The following is a 22,414-nucleotide window of genomic DNA, read 5'->3' as shown; positions in this document are numbered from 1 at the left end:
TATCTATTTACTTCTTATATTTGCTTTTATTCATTGTCATTTTTATTTTCCTACTATGCTCCTCTTGCTGTATTTTAATAATGTATGGAAAGCACTTTGAATTGCCCCTGTTGTAGGAAATGTGCTATACAAACAAACTTGCCTTGCCTAACCTGACCCTAACCCTGACCCTGACCCCAACCCTAACCTTGACCCTAACCTGACCCTAACCCTGATCCTGACCCCTAACCCTAACCCTAACCATGACCCTGACCCTGACCCTGACCTGACCCCTGACCCTAACCCTGACCCTGACCCCTGACCCACCAGGAAGCCGTGTTCACAGCGGCTGGCGTCGAAGCAGGTCTCCATGCGGCAGCGGCGGCTCTTGTAGATGTTGTTCCTGATCTCCCTGCGCTCCCTGGGGGAGGTGTGCTGGTGCTGCAGGAGGGGGCCGTCCTCCTCCTGCTCTGCCCCCTCCAGGTACGTCTCCAGGGGGGGGGGGGACCACTCCGGCCAGCGCTGGCGGGGCCTGTGGGGTCCGGGGGGGCCCTGGGGCTGAGGGGAGAGGCCGTAGGGGGTCTGGGGGTGCTCCCGGGGGGCGGGGGGGGCGTAGGGGGTCTGGTCGTCGATCTGAAGGCCCCACAGGTAGGCGAGGAGTAGAACACTGGCCCCCACAGACACTAGCAGGTATCTCTTCTTGGCCTGCATGGGGGCGGGGGGGGCAGGGGGGAGGGGGGAGGGGGACAGGGGGTCGGGGGGGAGGGGTGGTGGGGGTAGGGAGCAGGTGGCTGGGGGGGGCAGGGGGACAGGGGGGCTCGGGGGCAGGGGTGGTGGTGGACCTGACTTGGGGGAGGGGAGGGGGGGGGGGGGTCCTATCCACTGACCATGGTCAGGGAAGCAGTCACTGTGTGAACAGAAAACAATATAATAATGATATTAATATGAATAATTATTTTTTATTGTTTATTTTTTAATTTATATTATTATTATTATTATTGCTATTATTATTATTATTATTGCTATTATTAACATGAGTGGCTTGTTACAGATGATCAGAAACAAAGACAGACATGTGATGGTTATCGTCAGCATGTTGATCTGGGAGCTGACACATGAAGAGAACAGTGACGTACATCTTCTCTGATACTGCTGATTGACATGTGGATCCACCAATCAGAGTCTCTCTCTGGACAACCAATCAAACCATCAACAATTAACTTATCAATTGAACCCTCTTCCCCCTTCAGCAACATCCAAATGTGATTGTGTGTGTTTGTGTGCGTGTGCGTGTGCGTGTGTGTGTGTGTGTGTGTGTGTGTGTGTGTGTGTGTGTGTGTGTGTGTGTGTGATAACAATGCATATGGAGAAAACAAGTTGCCTCTTTGGTAAAAAAAACAAAAAACAGACACACCTGTAGTTGAAACGTGTTAACCCCTAAAAGAACGATCTCGAATTAACAGCATTCCTCAATTAACACGTAATTATGTATTAATTAAGTCTTAATTAATGGTTTATCGGCCTCTTAATTGATTAACAGAAATCTATGTGGCTAAACGCCAGCGAGCAGCATCCTTACCTCCGTGGTGTGTCACTCTGGGACAGTTTTGATTAGGAGGTTTAGTATCAATAAAATCCTCATTTCCGGTCGAGCCCCTCCTGGTCACGCCCCGGGTCTAACAGATTCCTATGGACTACTTCCATACGATAACCGACTCAAAAAAATCACGTCCAGAAATTCTGTTTCAAGTCATGTTTCATCATCCCCCAGGGTTAATTGTCATCTTCGTGTGGAGGATAATAACGGAATACATTCCGCCATAATAAAGTTTTCGGGAGGAAAAAACGCTGTAGTTTCCAAAGTGCATGCACTCTCTCTCTCTCCCTCTCTCCCTCTCTCTCTCTCTCTCTCTCTCTCTCTCTCTCTCTCTCTCTCTCTCTCTCTCTCCCTCTCTCTCTCCCTCTCTCTCTCCCTCTCTCTCTCTCTCTCTCTCTCCCTCTCTCTCTCTCTCTCTCTCTCCCTCTCTCTCTCCCTCTCTCTCTCTCTCTCTCTCTCTCTCTCTCTCTCTCTCTCTCTCTCTCTCTCTCTCTCTCTCTCTCTCTCTCTCTCTCTCTCTCTCTCCCCTCTCTCTCTCTCCACCAGACGCGCAGAGAGAGAGATCGCCGCCGTTGAGATGTTGCGCCTCTATTCTAACTCAACGTCTCTCCGTTAACGCGACTAAAACAACAAACCGTTTATCAAAACAAATCCACTTGGTCGTCATTTTAGGTTTCGACTATTCCGTAGGACTCCGTGTACATCCACTGGTTCCGGGATCACACAACGATAAATGATGATACATGATGATGATGATGATGATGATGATGATGATGATAAATGAGGAGGATACTGTCCGGTAAAGTTAACGGTGTCTGTGCCACCGGAAAGCCAGACGCGCTGCCTACATCTACAGTCGGGAGTCAGACGGCAATCTCTCCATCGGTCTCCGAGTCACCGCGAACACGACCTGAACACGCGGACAGCGACTCATCCTATCAAACAGGTCCCGTGGAGAGAGAGAGAGAGTTAACGGTAACGGCCGGCTCCCTCCCTCCGTCCTCCTCCTCTCCGCTCCCGTTCACAGCCACCGGAGAACCACGCGGAGAGGCGGGTCGAAGTTGGTGGCATTCGGTGACGTGAACACAGCGCACCGGTATCATCCCACCGGTATCACCTCTCCCGGTATCAGCCCCACGGTATACTATCACCTCTCCCGGTATTAGCCCCCGGCCCCCGGTATCACCCCCTCCCCCCGGTATCAGCCCGTTAACCGTTTAATGGGCTCCAGATACGGAGTCTGTCTACACCTCCACTTAGTTCAGCTGAACTTGTTCTTCTCCCTCTCACTTCCTCCCGTTAATCCACCTCCCTTCCTTGGACAGATTCTCCCTTCAAATGCGAAGCGAGAGGCGGTGGTCGTAGGCTACGGTGCACACCGTACATGCCCGCGTGGTTACGAGGGAATAGACGGTGTATGGCCACGCTACCATACAGCTATTACTGTACTGTTGGTCTGAGAACAATATCTAAATGGTCATATTGATCAATAATGATAAATAATAAATAATGATTATGATAAGACCAACGATATTAACCTGTAGCTGATCATTGTAGTGTTATTCCACCTCTACCTCCACATCATCATCATCATCATCATCGTCGTCATCGTCATCATCATCATCATCATCATCATCATCATCACCATCATCATGGAGAGACAGTTCTGTTATCAAGAGGCATAGCGTTAACTACCACAGCTATGCTGACGACACTCAGCTTTATATCTCAGTAACTCCCAACGACTACAAGATGATCGACCACCTGATAGATTGTATTGCTGATATTAATATTTGATTTGATTAGATTTTTTAAATAAAATTTGATTTGATTTGATTTTGATCATCACCATCATCATCATCATCACGATCATCATCAACAACACCACCTTCACCTCCACCACCATTATCATCGTCATCTCCATCACCTCCACCACCACCTCCACCTCCATCACCTCCACCACCACCTCCATCACCTCCACCTCCACCACCACCCCCACCTCCACCTCCATCACCTCCACCACCACCTCCATCACCTCCACCTCCATCACCTCCACCACCATCTCCATCACATCCACCACCATCTCCACCACCACCTCCATCACCTCCACCACCATCTCCATCACCTCCACCTCCATCACCTCCACCACCATCTCCATCACCTCCACCACCACCTCCATCACCTCCACCCCCACCACCACCTCCACCACCACCCCCTTCACCATCACCTCCTCCACCACCACCTCCATCACCTCCTCCACCTCCACCACCACCTCCACAATCACCACCTCCACCACCACCCCCAACACCATCACCTCCTCCACCTCCATTACCTCCATCTCCCCCACCACCCCCAGGCTAGCCCTGGCTGGACAGAGGGGCTGTTTCTCGACACACACACACACACACACACACACACACACACACACACACACACACGTGTCCTGGTTATGACTGTTGACATTGTGCTCGGAGAGGAGAGGAGAGGAGAGGAGAGGCCATGCCGTTCTCCTCTAACCAAGACTCCCATTGGTGGATATATCTTCCATTTACTTTTTAATTTTTTTGCATTTAGCAGACGGCTTCATCCAAAGCGACTTACAACAAATACATTTGTCTGAGTGAATCATCTATCATCAGTCATCATAAGAAAAACAAATCTACGCTAGCACCTGGGGCCGTTGGCAGTCACAATGCTAGAAGAAGAATGGAAGAATTAAATGTTTTTCTTATTTTCTTTTGTTTCCCTCAAAATGTATTTAAAAAATGTACAGTAGAGAAACTCTACAGGGGGGTAGTGGGGATGAGGAGGTCTTTAGGAGGGATTAGTCAAGATGTAGCCTGAAGAGATGGAGGTCTTTAGGAGGGACAGTTCAGGTGTAGCCTGAAGAGATGGAGGTCTTTAGGAGGGACAGTTAAGGTGTAGCCTGAAGAGACGGAGGTCTTTAGAAGGGACAGTTAAGGTGTAGCCTGAAGAGATGGAGGTCTTTAGGAGGGACAGTTAAGGTGTAGCCTGAAGAGATGGAGGTCTTTAGGAGGGATTAGTCAAGATGTAGCCTGAAAAGATGGAGGTCTTCAGGAGGGACAGTCAAGGTGTAGCCTGAAGAGATGGAGGTCTTCAGGAGGGACAGTCAAGGTGTAGCCTGAAGAGATGGAGGTCTTTAGGAGGGACAGTTAAGGTGTAGCCTGAAGAGACAGAGGTCTTTAGGAGGGACAGTCAAGGTGTAGCCTGAAGAGATGGAGGTCTTCAGGAGGGACAGTCAAGGTGTAGCCTGAAGAGAGGGATGTCTTCAGTCTAAGGTGGAAGACAGGTAGTGACTCTGCAGTCCTGACAGCAGTGGGAAGCTCCTCCCACCAGCGGGGCGCCAGGACGGTGAAGAGTGGTGACTGGGCAGCGTGACTAGCTGCCTGCACGTAGAGGCGGTGGTGTCAGGCGGCCAGCAGAGGTTGAGGACCGGAGTGACCTGTCTGTCCGTCATTAGCTGAGCTGCTGTCCTGTCTGTCTGTCATTAGCTGAGCTGCTGTCCTGTCTGTCTGTCATTAGCTGACGTGCTGTCTGTCTGTCATTAGCTGAGGTCCTGTCTGTCTGTCATTAGCTGAGGTGCTGTCTGTCTGTCATTAGCTGAGGAGCTGTCCTGTCTGTCATTAGCTGACGTGCTGTCTGTCTGTCATTAGCTGAGGTCCTGTCTGTCTGTCATTAGCTGAGGTGCTGTCTGTCTGTCATTAGCTGAGGTGCTGTCCTGTCTGTCATTAGCTGAGGTGCTGTCCTGTCTGTCATTAGCTGAGGTGCTGTCTGTCTGTCATTAGCTGAGGGGCTGTCTGTCTGTCATTAGCTGAGGTGCTGTCCTGTCTGTCTGTCATTAGCTGAGGTGCTGTCCTGTCTGTCTATCATTAGCTGAGGTGCTGTCCTGTCTGTCTGTCTGTCATTAGCTGAGGTGCTGCCCTGTCTGTCTGTCATTAGCTGAGGTGCTGTCCTGTCTGTCTGTCTGTCATTAGCTGAGGTGCTGTCCTGTCTGTCTGTCATTAGCTGAGGTGCTGCCCTGTCTGTCTGTCATTAGCTGAGGTGCTGTCTGTCTGTCTGTCATTAGCTGAGGTGCTGCCCTGTCTGTCTGTCATTAGCTGAGGTGCTGTCCTGTCTGTCTGTCATTGGCTGAGGTGCTGTCTGTCTGTCATTAGCTGAGGTGCTGTCTGTCTGTCTGTCATTAGCTGAGGTGCTGTCTGTCTGTCATTAGCTGAGGTTCTGTCTGTCTGTCATTAGCTGAGGTGCTGTCCGGTCTGTCTGTCATTAGCTGAGGTGCTGTCCTGTCTGTCTGTCATTAGCTGAGGTGCTGTCCTGTCTGTCTGTCATTAGCTGAGGTGCTGTCTGTCTGTCTGTCATTGGCTGAGCTGCTGTCCTGTCTGTCTGTCATTGGCTGAGGTGCTGTCCTGTCTGTCTGTCATTAGCTGAGGTGCTGTCCTGTCTGTCTGTCATTAGCTGAGGTGATGTCTGTCTGTCATTAGCTGAGGTGCTGTCTGTCTGTCTGTCATTAGCTGAGGTGCTGTCCTGTCTGTCTGTCATTAGCTGAGGTGCTGTCCTGTCTGTCTGTCATTAGCTGAGGTGATGTCTGTCTGTCATTAGCTGAGGTGCTGTCTGTCTGTCTGTCATTAGCTGAGGTGCTGTCCTGTCTGTCTGTCATTAGCTGAGGTGCTGTCCTGTCTGTCTGTCATTAGCTGAGGTGCTGTCTGTCTGTCATTGGTTGAGGAGCTGTCTGTCTGTGATTGGTTGAGGTGCCGTCCTAATTGTCTGCCATTGGTTGAGGTGTTGTCTGTCTGTCATTGGTTGAGGTGCTGTCTGTCTGTCTGTCTGTGATTGGTTGAGGTGCTGTCTGTCTGTCATTAGCTGAGCTGCTGTCCTGTCTGTCTGTCTGTCTGTCATTAGCTGAGCTGCTGTCCTGTCTGTCTGTCATTAGCTGAGGTGCTGTCTGTCTGTCATTAGCTGAGGTGCTGTCCTGTCTGTCTGTCATTAGCTGACGTGCTGTCTGTCTGTCATTAGCTGAGGTCCTGTCTGTCTGTCATTAGCTGAGGTGCTGTCTGTCTGTCATTAGCTGAGGTGCTGTCTGTCTGTCTGTCTGTCATTAGCTGAAGTGCTGTCTGTCTGTCTATCATTAGCTGAGGTGCTGTCCTGTCTGTCTGTGATTGGTTGGGATGCTGTCTTGTCTGTCTGTGATTGGTTGAGATGCTGTCTTGTCTGTCTGTGATTGGTCGAGTTATTCACACTGTGACTGAACTGACCAATGAGGCGCCCCCTGGAGGATTTAATCAGGAGGACCAACTGTGGTTTCTGGCTGACCCACCCACACACACATACACACACACACACACACACACACACACACACACACACACACACACACATACACACACACACACACACACACCCCTACTGCATGAAGATAATGTGGTTCACTAATCAATGACAGATCAATAATCTGCCCCTCACATGCTTCATATCTAATATGTCTGTTTTAATATCTAATATGTCTGTTTTAACATCTAATATCTCTGTTTTAACATCTAATATGTCTGTTTTAATATCTAATATGTCTGTTTTAAAATCGAATATGTCTGTTTTAACATCTAATATGTCTGTTTTAATATCGAATATGTCTGTTTTAACATCTAATATGTCTGTTTTAATATCTACTATATCTGTTTTAATATCTAATATGTCTGTTTTAATATCTACTATGTCTGTTTAAATATCTAATATGTCTGTTTTAATATCTAATATGTCTGTTTTAACATCTAATATGTCTGTTTTAATATCTAATATCTAATATGTCTGTTTTAACATCTAATATGTCTGTTTTAATATCTAATATGTCTGATTTAACATCTAATATGTCTGTTTTAACATCTAATATGTCTGTTTTAACATTTAATATGTCTGTTTTAACATCTAATATGTCTGTTTTAATATCTAATATGTTTGTTTTAACATCTAATATGTCTGTTTTAACATCTAATATGTCTGTTTTAACATCTAATATGTCTGTTTTAACATTTAATATGTCTGTTTTAACATCTAATATGTCTGTTTTAATATCTAATATGTCTGTTTTAACATCTAATATGTCTGTTTTAACATCTAATATGTCTGTTTTAACATCTAATATGTCTGTTTTAATATCTAATATGTCTGTTTTAATATCTAATATGTCTGTTTTAACATCTAATATGTCTGTTTTATGTGTGTTGTAAAGTATTGTGTGTTATGTGTTGTGTAGAGGGTATTGTGTATTGTACCGTGTTGTGTGTTGTGTAGAGGGTATTGTGTGTTGTGTGTTGTGTGTTGTGTAGAGGGTATTGTGTGTTGTGTGTTGTGTAGAGGGTATTGTGTGTTGTGTGTTGTGTAGAGCAGTGGTCTTCAACCGGGGGTCCGCCAAATTTTTACAAATTGTCAAAATAATTTGTGACAATTAAAAAATATAACAAAAGTTATATTGAGTAAACTACAAGCATTAATAGGCAATAATAAGCTACTTTTGACAAAAAACTATTTACAATAAAAATGTACTATTTACTATTTGCATTATGGGTAATGACCCGAGGCACTGTTGAAGCTGAGTGTTGATTAAACTGGTTGAGTTAAACGTGCACAAGTTGTCCGAGTCCAATCATTATATTATAACTTCACATTATTAGTTACTACTATTAATTAGTGAAGCAGGATGGATACATTTGTAAGTTACAGTAACGAGACCTCGAGCTCGAGATCCAACGGCTAGGCCTACTCCTTCCACCTCGGCCCCAGCAGCGCCTGCCCCAGGGGCAGATAAACGCAAAAGAGAAAAGTCCCGAAAATATTCAGAAGTGTACCTAAAGTTTGGATTTACTTTCAAAGAAACCGAAGGAGTGGAATTGCCGGTGTGTGTTGTTTGTGCGGCGACGCTCTCAAACGAAAGCATGAAGCCATCAAAGCTGCAACGACACTTGGAGACGAATCATGGCCACTTACAAGATAGAGCACTGGACTACTTTCAGGCTCGTCTGCACTCTCTCCAAGGCCAACAGACAATGATAAGAAAATCTGCGAAAGTCAGTGAGCTTGCTTTGAAAGCCTCATATCAAGTTGCTCTTCGCGTTGCCCAGTGTAAAAAGCCATACACAATTGCAGAAGATTTGATATTGCCTGCGGCCACTGATATGTGCAAGACCATGTTTGGGAATGATGGATATGCAGAAAAGTTGAAGACTATCCCATTGTCAGACACAATAATTGCTCGGCGAATTGGTGAAATGGCATCGGATGTGAGGGTGCAGTTAATTGAGAAATTACAAACGGCGGAGGCATTTGCACTCCAATTGGATGAATCAGTGGACATCTCCAAAGACGCACAGCTCTTGGCATTTGTGCGCTTTGTTGACCAAGACGAAATGTGTGAAGAGTTCTTGTTTTGTAAGAAGCTTCCTAAACGCACAAGTGCTGAATTTTTCAAAGTGATTGATGACTTTTTCGGTGAAAATGACGTACGTTGGGCAAAGTGTGTCGCGGTGTGTACCGACGGTGCGCGCGCTATGACTGGGCAAATTCTATAATAATAATAAGGTGAATAACATTATTATAGGCCTTAAAATGTGACATTTAAAAATTGTTATTACATGTGGGGGTCCCTGGTCTGGTTGTCTCTCGTCCAAGGGGTCCTTGGGCTGAAAAGGTTGAAGACCCCTGGTGTAGAGGGTAGGGGTGTAACGAGACGTCATTATCTGTATCTGTATCTGTATCTGTTTAACCCCAAAAATATCTGTTTAATATCTGTATTCGGATAGACCGGAAGTGGGTATGGTTAATACCGGAAATGGGCATGATTTGTAACATATCCGAATACAGTCGTAACATTTCGTATTTTCGCATCTAATAATTCATGGCAATGCAATGTTTGTGTCTTCATAGCTTCAAATTGATTTTATATTGACATATAATTATGAAATATATTTCCATATCCTCATACTGTACTTTTCATCTCTCTCTATCTTTTTTAATTTACATTTATTTTATAACTAAACTAAGTTTTAACAACTGTCTGAACCTCACCACCACCCTTAACTGGGGTTAACAATCAGAAACAAATTTTCTTTTAAAAATAAATCAAGGGACTAGGTTTGGTCTCAACATTGGTAGGGACCAGAGCTTAATTTCTTGCATTTTGGTGAATTGATATGCACCAATTTGGGCCCTTTCTGCATCAATTTATGGTGGAAATGTTATTATTTATGTAAAGGAAAACACAATATTCAGGCACCAGATGACCATTCAAAATATAATGTAATATAATGCAATATAAGGCTCTCAGGCATTCTGTACTTTCAAATATGTATTCTCCTTGAGCAGTCAACATACTACTCTTTCGCTAGCAAAAACGAAAGCTAACTTATTTGCGAAACAGCGCCTCCGCCACCACGTCGGCGCAATGCCGCAATTGCAGTTAGAAATGACAGAAATCCACCGAGTGCAACGCTTATAGAAAATACAACCGTCAGAGTTTTGTCGAGAGCTGGAGGCGGCCGCCTCACAATTCTCTATGCAGGAAAAACCTTGGCCATTCATCTTCTTAAACATCACATGCTGATAGAACATCGACATGCTAGAAACACATAACTACACATAAGATGATCACCCAGCCCCAAACACGAACACGTCCCCCAACGAAAGTATTTACAAAAGTCTCCCTTACCGGTAGCCTCCGGCAAACGAGAATAGTGAATCCAATCCAGAAATGATACATAATTAACGACCATGAATCTGTTGTTTATTATATCGAGTGGTACTTGAAAACTTCAAGTTTCGTGGTATGAAAAAAAAAACGAGTCTGCGAGTGGTTTTGGTTTAGCCCTAGGCTGCGTTCGTAAATTCGCTCTGGAAATCTGATCAGCTGTCATGGAATGCCTCTTGTCCAATCAAATTACTTGGTCCCTTTATTACGTTGAGCCCAGTGTGCCATTTGGCACTCTCAGAGAGAATTTACGAACGCAGCCATCATGTCAATCGTGTTTTTTTTTTCTCCAAATAATATCGAGCAACTTCGGATAGAATCTGTATCTGTTTAAATCTCATTATTCGTGCTATCCGAATACCGTATTCGTATTCGGGTACATCCCCAGTAGAGGGTATTGTGTATTGTGTAGAGTGTAGAGTGTGTTGTGTGTTGTGTAGAGGGTATTGTGTGTTGTGTGTTGTGTAGAGGGAATTGTGTGTTGTGTGTTTTGTAGAGGGTAAAGTGTATATTGTACAGTGTTGTGTAGAGGGTATTGTGTGTTGTACAGTGTTGTGTGTTGTGTAGAGTGTAGAGTGTGTTGTGTATCCAAGATAATTAAAGTAATATCCTATCAAGCCCTGTCCACACACACACACACACACACACACACACACTCCGCGGGGAGAGGCAGGGTACATTAACAGAGACGCAAACTCAGCAGCTTGATAACCACCACTGTGATAACACAGCCTGAAGCCATGCCACACACACACACACACACACACACACACACTCACACACACACACACACACACACACACACACACACACACACACACACACACACTTCTACATAGTATCATGTCAGCTGTTGACAGTGTTTAGGAGCCAGTAAAGACAGAAAGCTGTCATGTGTGTGTGTGAGTGTGTGTGTGTGTGTGTGTGTGTGTGTGTGTGTGTGTGTGTGTGTGTGTGTGTGTGTGTGTGTGTGTGTGTGAGTGTGTGTGTGTGGAGGAGTGGTCTCCACCCTGCTCCATCCATCATCCTCATTGGCCTGTCTGTGCTGGCCACGCCTGGTTAAGCCACACCACACGCCAAGCACACGCCAAGCCCACGCTGAACACACCCACACACACCTCCCAACTCCTCATCTGCCACACACACCCTCCCACACACACACAGACACACACACACAAACACAGACACCCACACACACACAGACACACACACACACGCCCACCCACACACACACACACCTCTGAACTCCCCATCCACCACTGCGTCCTCATCTGTGACTCCTACTTGATTTAAAACAAAGTTGTTGTTTTTTTGACAGAGAGATTTGTAATTCAGGTCAAAAAGTGCTCAATTCAAAAAGTGCTTTTGCGTAGCAGGGAAACGTTTTGACACGCAGGATTCAAACCTCCCATCGGGTGGTCTCCTCTACTCCTGCGTCTGTCAGAAACATCAAGCTCAGGGGCCTCATTTATAGAAAGTACTTTGGATCAAATTTTATCTTACCCGTGGCGTACGTAGAAAACCACGTCTAAGTAGTGATTCATAAAATTTCAACGTGAGTCAATTTGACCGTGGAAACGATCGTAGCTCTACGTCAGGTCTTGACTTGACGTACGCACATTACCTACTGGTTATGCAGAGTTATTACAGGCATGTGAGCCGCACTGCCTACTGTAATTAATGCGAAGTGAAACTAAAGTGGCTCGTAATAAAATGAACGATGTTGTTATCAGCCGAGAAAATCAGTTTAATTCAAGATTTAAAGGGAACTGATGTTTATCATTGAAAGTGTTTCTTCTTTCGTTTGTCTACCATCGTGTGAACTCCTCAAAGGTGCTGCGCAACACTTTATTCAAGCCTATTTATAGCCCTTGGCTTAATTCAGCCGCTATAATTGAGCCGCTATCACAGGGCGTAAATACAAAGCTCATTCACCTGCGTTCAATTTCAAGTATATTTGTTATTTATAGACGGAAGTACGTACGACAGACGTAAGCAATTTGAAACAAGCACAGCCCGTTTTATAAATAATGCTTACGTCCATTTAGAAAAATGTGCTTACGTGCAAGTTAAAGATGAAGTTCAAGTATACTTTTTTATAAATGAGGCCCCAGATGGAACTCTCATATTCTGACTGTGTCGGTGATGGGGGGGGCAGAACACGGAGTGCGTTGTGGAACGCGGAACACGGAACGTTCCTGCAGCAGAGAACATTGCCTCCGCAGCGTGGCGAGCTAGCGAACGCAGGGGAAGCAGAGGAGGTGATTAGCTCCTTGATTACCTCCCGCCGGTGTCACATGGCAGCACGGAGGGAGACCATCCTGTCTGCTGTCTCCAGGGTAACGAGCTCACTGATTGGCTGGTAATTAGTTAGATGGCTCTCAGGGCTGCTGTGTTCTGATGAGATAACTGCAGGGAAAACAATGTGTTAAAACAATGGTTAGATGTTGTTCTCAAATTAGTGCATGGCCGGGTGAGGTCCGTTGTGGGCATGCTGAAGGGGAGATGGCGGGAGATGGCGTTGCCTTGACAGCACCGGAGGGATATAAAGGAAGACTGTCTGAAATGATAATGCAATCATAAACATCAGTTCCTATACATCTTGAATAAAACTCATTTTCTCAGCTGATAACAACATCGTTATTTTTTATTACGAGCCATTTTCACTTCGCAAGAATTACAGTGGGCATTAACATGTTCGAGTGCGGCTCACATGCCTGTAATAACTCTGCATAACCAGTAGTTAATGTGTGTACGTCAAGTCAAGACCTGACGTAGAGCTACGATCGTTTCCGTGGTCAAATTGACTCACGTGGAAATGTTATGCATCACTACTTTGACGTGGTTTTCTACGTATGCCACGGGTAAGATCAAATTTGATCCAAAGTACTTTCTATAAATGAGGCCCCTGATGTTGTTGTTGTGATCGTTAAGGGACTCGTTCAATATAGTTGAATTGTTGCAATGTCCCTCCAGAGACACCTGCTCCCCCCCCCCTACTGTGTCTCCTGAGACATCTACTACCCCCTTGTACACCCAGTGTCTACTATTAAAAAAGTCCACCCCAGGCCATGATACCAGACCACTGGACGACCCCAGCCCAAGGCACATGGTACACAGCTGGGAGCCAGGCGTTAGCATTAGCAGGCTAGCTGGGAGCCAGGCGTTAGCATCATCATGCTAGCTGGGAGCCAGGCGTTAGCATCAGCATGCTAGCTGGGAGCCAGGCGTTAGCATCAGCAGGCTAGCTGGGAGCCAGGTGTTAGCATCAGCATGCTAGCTGAGAGCCAGCCGTTAGCTTAACTGGTGTTTGTTTCCTGTGACATTCAGCACAGTGGGCAGGGCTGCTGCCTGCTATGAGTGTGTGTGTGTGTGTGTGTGTGTGTGTGTGTGTGTGTGTATCACCTCTGATCTCCTCTCCTCTCCTCTCCTCCACCTATAGTGTGTGTGTGTGTGTGTGTGTGTGTGTGTGTGTGTGTGTGTGTATGTGTGTGTGTGTGTGTGTGTGTGTGTGCGTGCGTGCGTGCGTGCGTGCGCGCGTGCGTGTGTATGTGTGTGTGTGTGAGACAGATTGCCACAGACTTCTCTCTAGGTGTAGGACGCTCAGGGAACAACACTCTGTTGCTACTTCCTGATACACACACACACACACGTCGTACACACACACACACACACACACACACACACACACACACACTCTGTAGGACAGGAGAAGCACTTCCTGTCTCAGAGCTGGACCCTGCTGGTCAGGCACCTGTTCTGGCTGACACCTGAGACCACACATGGAGGAGGGGGGGTTCTGTGTGTGTGTGTTTCTGTGTGTCTGTGTGTTTCTGTGTGTGTGTGTGTGTGTGTGTGTGTGTGTGTGTGTGTGTGTGTGTGTGTTTCTGTATGTGTGTGTGTGTCTGTGTGTTTCTGTGTGTGTGTGTGTGTGTGTGTGTGTGTGTGTTTCTGTGTGTATTATTTTTGTGTATTATTTTCCACAATGTGAGTTTTGGTATGGAGGTGGTTGTGATCTCCCATGAACTATAACTGATACATTCACAGTGTTTCCCTCTTACAGACACTCTCCTCATGTTTACATGTTTACTCTCCTCGTGTTTACATGTTTACACTCCTCATGTTTACATGTTTACACTCCTCATGTTTACATGTTTACTCTCCTCATGTTTACATGTTTACACTCCTCATGTTTACATGTTTACACTCCTCATGTTTACATGTTTACTCTCCTCATGTTTACATGTTTACATGTTTACACTCCTCATGTTTACATGTTTACTCTCCTCATGTTTACATGTTTACTCTCCTCATGTTTAACCTCCTCATGTTTAACCTCCTCATGTTTACATGTTTACATGTTTACACTCCTCATGTTTACATGTTTACTCTCCTCATGTTTACATGTTTACTCTCCTCATGTTTAACCTCCTCATGTTTAACCTCCTCATGTTTACATGTTTACTCTCCTGATGTTTACATGTTTACATGTTTACTCTCCTCATGTTTACACGTTTACTCTCCTCATGTTTACATGTTTACACTCCTCATGTTTACATGTTTACACTCCTCATGTTTACATGTTTACTCTCCTCATGTTTACATGTTTACATGTTTACACTCCTCATGTTTACATGTTTACACTCCTCATGTTTACATGTTTACTCTCCTCATGTTTACATGTTTACATGTTTACTCTCCTCATGTTTACATGTTTACTCTCCTCATGTTTACATGTTTACACTCCTCATGTTTACACTCCTCATGTTTACATGTTTACACTCCTCATGTTTACATGTTTACACTCCTCATGTTTACGTGTTTACTCTCCTCATGTTTACATGTTTACATGTTTACTCTCCTCATGTTTACATGTTTACTCTCCTCATGTTTACATGTTTACACTCCTCATGTTTACACTCCTCATGTTTACATGTTTACACTCCTCATGTTTACATGTTTACTCTCCTCATGTTTACATGTTTACACTCCTCATGTTTACACTCCTCATGTTTACATGTTTACTCTCCTCATTTTTACATGTTTACATGTTTACTCTCCTCATGTTTACATGTTTACACCTCATGTTTACATGTTTACACTCCTTATGTTTACTCTCCTCATGTTTACATGTTTACTCTCCTCATGTTTACATGTTTACACTCCTCATGTTTACATGTTTACACTCCTCATGTTTACATGTTTACATGTTTACATGTTTACTCTCCTCATGTTTACATGTTTACACTCCTCATGTTTACACTCCTCATGTTTACTAGACGGTGTAAAAGAGAGAGTGAGAGAGAGAGGAGTGTTTATTACATCCACCCTCCTTCTATCAACGCAGGGCTTCCTGCCCCCTCCCCCCCTCTCATCTCCTGAGGTGGGAGATGGTTCCAGACAAGCAGCGGCTGGTTCCTCCGTGTCTGCACGCTCTTGACCATATAAATATAATAAATATCTCCCAGGATATATTGATCCATCTGTCATCCGCTGCCTCGGTCCTGCCGCTCGGCCATTAGCTGGCCTGGAAACAGTTTCTGAGTGAGGGAGGGAGGGAGGGAGGGAGGGGGAGGGAGAGGGAGGGAGGGAGAGAGGGAGGTAGGGTGAGAGGGAGGGGGAGGGAGGGGGGGGAAGGGAGGGAAGGAGGAAAGGAGGGAGGGAGAGAGCGGGAGGGAGACAGGGAGGGGGGGGAAGCGAGCAAGAGGTAGGGAGGGAGAGATGGAGAGGGAGGGTGTCCAGCTGTGCTCCCCCCCCTCCAGCTGTGCCTGGACCCCCCCCCCCCCCACCCACCCATCCACGCCAGCTGACACCCCCCCCCCCCTCCAGCGTGTCTGGTTGTTTGACTAATGGCTGACAGAGTCGTTAGTTACCGTAGTAACAACGAGGGTCTGTTCTGTTGTCAGGCCATCTGCTGCTGCTCAACATCATGATGCTCTGGATCCTAGCATCATGACAAACACTGTGTGTGTGTGTGTGTGTGTGTGTGTGTGTGTGTGTGTGTGTGTGTGTGTGAGGCACAGATAAAGAGGACAGGCACCACCAGCCGAGAGACACAGTGAAAAGGACACTCTGAGGGTGAGAGTGTGTGAGTGTGTGGGTGTGTGAAGGTGTGTGAGGGTGTGTGAAGGTGTGTGAGGGTGTGTGGGGGTGTGTGAGGGTGTGTGATGGTTTTTGAGGGTGTGTGATGGTGTGTGAGGATGTGTGTGTGTGTGTGTGTGTGTGTGTGTGTGTGTGTGTGTGGGTGGGTGTGTGTGGGTGTGTGATGGTGTGTGAGGGTGTGTAAGGATGTGTGTGTGTGTGTGTGTGTGTGTGTTTGTGTGTGTGGATGTGTGAGGGTGTGTGATGGTGTTTGAGGGTGTGTGAGGGTGTGTGATGGTGTTTGAGGGTGTGTGAGGGTGTGTAAGGGTGTATGAGGGTGTATGAGGTTGTATGAGGGTGAGAGCCTCCTAGCCTCCTAGCCTCCTAGCCTCTTAGCATCCCTCCTAACCTAGCCTCTAGCCTCCTAGCATCCATCCTAGCTTTCTAGCATCCCTCCTAGCCTCTTAGCCTCCTAACCTGCAAATGGATTTCTCATGTTTCTGCGGCGCCTGATATGTGGATACGGAGGGGGTGGAGGGGAGGGGAGAGGCGTCACAGGCCCAGAGCGTGGCTCCCCTGAGGGGCCGCCTTCAGCCCCGGGCCGGGGGAACGTCTGGGTCCTCCATGGTGCTGCGCCGCGCCTCTCTCACTCTCTCCTCTCTGAAGTCGTGGTCTGGCTACTAGGAGACAGGAGGACAGAGGAGGAAGAGGAGGTCTGGCTACTAGGAGACAGGAGGACAGAGGAGGAAGAGGAGGTCTGGCTACTAGGAGACAGGAGGAGGACACAGAGGAGGAAGAGGAGGTCTGGCTACTAGGAGACAGGAGGACAGAGGAGGAAGAGGAGGTCTGGCTGCTAGGAGACAGCAGGAGGACACAGAGGAGGAAGAGGAGGAGGCCTGGCTGCTAGGAGACAGGAGGAGGACACAGAGGAGGAAGAGGAGGTCTGGCTGCTAGGAGACAGGAGGACAGAGGAGGAAGAGGAGGCCTGGCTGCTAGGAGACAGGAGGACAGAGGAGGAAGAGGAGGTCTGGCTACTAGGAGACAGGAGGAGGACACAGAGGAGGAAAAGGAGGTCTGGCTGCTAGGAGACAGGAGGACAGAGGAGGAAGAGGAGGTCTGGCTACTAGGAGACAGGAGGAGGACAAACCTCCCTCAGCCTCCCCTGGTGTTCTACCTCCCACAGCCTCCCCTGGTGTTCTACCTCCCCCAGCCTCCCCTGGTGTTCTACCTCCCCCAGCCTCCCCTGGTGTTCTACCTCCCCCAGCCTCCCCAGGTGTTCTACCTCCCCCAGCCTCCCCTGGTGTTCTACCTCCCCCAGCCTCCCCTGGTGTTCTACCTCCCCCATCCTCCCCTGGTGTTCTACTTCCACCAGCCTCCCCTGGTGTTCTACCTCCCCCAGCCTCCCCTGGTGTTCTACCTCCCCCAACCTGGTGTTCTACCTCCCCTAGCCTCCCCTGGTGTTTTACCTCCCCCAGCCTCCCCTGGCAGAGTGGTATAATCTGTGTGTTTGGATGTGTGTGAACATGTGCACAAATGTTGCTATAAAAAGCAATGTACTGTGATCCCCCCCCCCTCCACTGTTGACTGTAAACTGGCCAAGTTGTAGCACTGCCCATTGGAGAGAGAGAGAGAGAGAGAGAGAGAGAGAGAGAGAGAGAGAGAGAGAGAGAGAGAGAGAGAGAGAGAGAGAGAGAGAGACAGGACTGCAGCCAGACAACCACCATCTGTCCCCTCCACACCAGGCCACACCGCGTCCCTCTCCTACCCAGGGAAGAGCAGCAGGGCCTGGGCAGAGGACCAGCCATACACATACCCTGGCCAAGACCTGGTAATCCAACATCCAAGCACCCACCCACCCCTCTCTCTCTCCCCCTGCCTGGCCAGGGTAGAGCATCGCGGCCTGGGCAAAGAGCTCCACTACCCTTCTGTTACCCTCCCCAGGACACCCCTGGACATGGATGGACACAGCTTAGTGATGGCTCCTCTCCCAGACCCAGGCCAGACCCAGGCCAGACCTAGACCAGACCAGATCAGACCCACACAAGGCCAGACCAGGCCAGACCCAGACCAGACCAGACCAGACCCAGGCCAGACCAGACCAGACCTAGACCAGACACAGACCAGACCAGACCAGACCAGGCCTAGACCAGACCAGAGACCCAGACCAGACACAGACCAGACCAGACCAGGCCAGGCCAGACCCAGACCAGACCCAGACCGGACCTAGACCAGACCAGACCAGACCCAGACCCAGACCAGACCAGACCCAGACCAGACCAGACCAGACCCAGACCAGACCCAGACCAGACCAGACCAGACCAGACCCAGACCCAGACCTAGACCAGACCAGACCAGACCCAGACCAGACCAGACCCAGACCAGACCAGACCCAGACCAGACCCAGACCAGACCAGACCCAGACCAGACCCAGACCCAGACCAGACACAGACCAGACCAGACCCAGACCAGACCAGACCTAGACCAGACCAGACCCAGACCAGACCCAGACCTAGACCAGGCCAGGCCAGACACAGACCAGACCAGACCAGATGAGGCCAGACACAGACCAGACCAGACTAGACCAGACCCAGACCAGACCCAGACCAGACCAGGCCAGACCCAGACCAGACCAGACCCAGACCAGACCCAGACCAGACCTAGACCAGACCAGACCCAGACCAGACCCAGACCAGACCTAGACCAGACCTAGACCAGACCAGACCCAAACCCAGACCAGACCCAGACCAGACCAGACCCAGACCAGACCTAGACCAGACCAGACCCAGACCCAGACCCAGACCCAGACCCAGACCAGACCCAGACCCAGACCAGACCAGACCAGACCTAGACCAGACCCAGACCAGACCCAGACCAGACCTAGACCAGGCCAGGCCAGCTTTTGTTGTCTCTCCAGGAGAGAACAGACAGCATCTCCTCCACCTTCAGATGGTTGCTCTGGTTTACAGGGAGAATATTATGTTTACTTCTGTTAATTCTGGGTTATTCTGGCTATGGTATAGGTCCCCAGAGGGCAGGGTTTGTGGGTCCAGGCCAGGGGGAGGTGTTTGCTGACTATTAATTTCTTCGAATTAAAAAAAAAAAAACTAAACAAAAAACTATTTTTCACGAGCATCCTTAACGACCTACCTTCCGCGGTTGCTACGCTACGTTACGGAGGAGAATTAGTCTTCTGTGCGATGTCTGTTTCTATTATTAAGTTATTGTCATTGGGATGTTAATCAAACTATAATTGCCTGCTCTTCAGAGACAGACGATCTCACACAGGAGCTGTGAGAGGGAGAGGTAACACAGAGGCCTGTTATCTTAAACACCTGCGCTGGATAATTTATTAACACCATATAAAACAGGGGAATTAAACGGCCCGTCGTTACAGGCCTGCGGAGACGCGGTGGTACCAGACACTGTTCCTCACGCTGACAGGAAGTGAGTCTGTGCAGCGCTGAACTCTGTGACACACAACTTCCTGGAAAAGTACGTTCTTCTGCACGATGTGGGAGGTAGAACACCAGGGGAGGCTGGGGAGGTAGAACACTGGGGGATGCTTGGGGAGGTAGAACACCAGGAGAGGCTGGGGGAGGTAGAACACCAGGGGAGGCTGGGGGAGGTAGAACACTGGGGGAGGCTGGGGGAGGTAGAACACCAGGGGAGGCTAGGGGAGGTAGAACACCAGGGGAGGCTGGGGGAGATAGAACACTGGGGGAGGTAGAACACCAGGGGAGGCTGGGGGAGGTAGAACACCAGGGGAGGCTAGGGGAGGTAGAACATCAGGGGAGGCTGGGGGAGGTAGAACACCTGGGGAGGCTGGGGGAGGTAGAACACCAGGGGAGGCTGGGGTAGGTAGAACACCAGGGGAGGCTGGGGGAGGTAAAACACCAGGGGAGGCTGGGGGAGGTAAAACACCAGGGGAGGCTGGGGGAGGTAGAACACTGGGGGAGGCTGGGGGAGATAGAACACTGGGGGAGGTAGAACACCAGGGGAGGCTGGGGGAGGTAGAACACCAGGGGAGGCTAGGGGAGGTAGAACATCAGGGGAGGCTGGGGGAGGTAGAACACCTGGGGAGGCTGGGGGAGGTAGAACACCAGGGGAGGCTGGGGTAGGTAGAACACCAGGGGAGGCTGGGGGAGGTAGAACACCAGGGGAGGCTGGGGTAGGTAGAACATCAGGGGAGGCTGGGGGAGGTAGAACACCAGGGGAGGCTGGGGGAGGTAGAACACCAGGGGAGGCTGGGGTAGGTAGAACACCAGGGGAGGCTGGGGGAGGTAGAACATCAGGGGAGGCTGGGGGAGGTAGAACACCTGGGGAGGCTGGGGGAGGTAGAACACCAGGGGAGGCTGGGGGAGGTAGAACATCAGGGGAGGCTGGGGGAGGTAGAACACCTGGGGAGGCTGGGGGAGGTAGAACACCAGGGGAGGCTGGGGGAGGTAAAACACCAGGGGAGGCTGGGGGAGGTAAAACACCAGGGGAGGCTGGGGGAGGTAGAACACCAGGGGAGGCTGGGGGAGGTAAAACACCAGGGGAGGCTGGGGGAGGTAGAACACCACCATTCTCTCTCTCTCTTTCTCTCTCTCTCATTCGCTCTCTCTCTTTCTCTCTCTCATTCTCTCTCTCTCATTCTCTCTCTCTCTCGCCCCTTTCACACATAGTTCCCTGTAAATTGCATGGAATCCCGACCCGTGTCAGCCGGACATTTTCATTATTCACACATGACCCAATTAGCCGGCAATTGCCTGGTTGCTCCCTTTCACACATAATGGCTACGACCCGGGTCTTGAATCACGCAGAGACTGCCAAATGTAGACCTATGTATGAGCAGCCAGATGGATGGAACACAACCGGGCTCGCGATCATAGGCGCCGATTTATGTTTCTGCCTGTGGGTGCTCGAAACATTTGGGTACGACCAACACGCATGCACACGCACGCACGCACACACGCAAAATATTCGCAGGGACTGGAGGAGATCACTATGCAGACCATGAAACGAACGGAAAATAAATAAAGTACCTCTGAGAATGCAACGGACAGCCAAACAAGTTATTATAATACACACACGCAAGGCATTCAAGCGCACGCAATAGTCAATGAATTAACCAATAACCATCAACTATGGAGGACCAAGTATAGAAATTGTAATAAGAAATGCCTGTATTATCATTTGCAAGCTTTTAACTGTGGGTGTTGACAGTCCAGTGCAAACCGAAAGCTCAAGTTGAATCATACATGTACCTGGCTCGGACCAGTTGTGGTGATCCATCATTTTATTACAAAACCTAACGCTGCTTATTAGGGGATTTACGTAAACTGGTGTATACACATATATTGTTGTGTAAAGTTGTGTGCTTCTATTGTATTATATTATTATATCCAGTGAAGGCATACACAATGTTGTTCCACACAAATGTTTCCCTCTTCGTTTTAATCTTGGAAAGTCTCATAAAAAATATACTTCACCGAACTATTACAGCGCTGTCTCGGACTCTCCGCACGTCGGCGTGTGGCGTCATCATCTGTTATTGTGAATAAATAAGATTTCTAGACAAGGCCTGGTCCAAACTTTCATTATTTTCACTGACTTCCAGACGTGGCTTTTTAAGAAAGCGGCACAATGTTAGCTGTTTAGCCATCGTAGCGCGCACACTGAACAACTGGTCAAGGTCAACTGAACAATCAGAGTAAACGTAAAAGAGGAAGCAATGTAAACGTAAGAGAGGAAGTTGAATATTATTAGTATTAATACATACTTTTAATCATTTCCAAGACAAAACTATTCACATTACAGTTAGTTAGTGAAAATTAAACTTTAAAAATATTTTATTATAAAAAAATATGTATTTTTATGAATCTGACTGGGTGGGCCAGCTGTCAATCTGGGCGGGCCTAGGCCCACCCAGGCCCACCCATAGATCCGCGCCTGATCTCATATGGTATATATCTTATCTTATATCTTATCATATGGTATATATCATATCTGCCATATATCATACC

General features: G+C 48.1%; 1 pseudogene across 1 annotated transcript in view; it reads right to left on the bottom strand.

The window, feature by feature from the left end:
• LOC308154258 (exostosin-1b-like) overlaps positions 1 to 690 on the bottom strand; it is a 189,393-nt pseudogene extending 188,703 nt beyond the window's left edge. Inside the window, exon 1 of the transcript in view lies at positions 307 to 690. The product of the transcript in view is annotated as an exostosin-1b-like (transcript). The remainder of the gene's footprint in view (positions 1 to 306) is intronic.
• Between the last annotated feature and the right edge of the window lie 21,724 nt (positions 691 to 22,414).

The sequence above is a fragment of the Nansenia antarctica genome (assembly GCF_963989245.1).
Source record: "Nansenia antarctica genome assembly, chromosome: 3".
Lineage (NCBI taxonomy): Eukaryota > Metazoa > Chordata > Actinopteri > Argentiniformes > Microstomatidae > Nansenia > Nansenia antarctica.
This window is presented reverse-complemented; position numbering and strand designations above follow the sequence as displayed.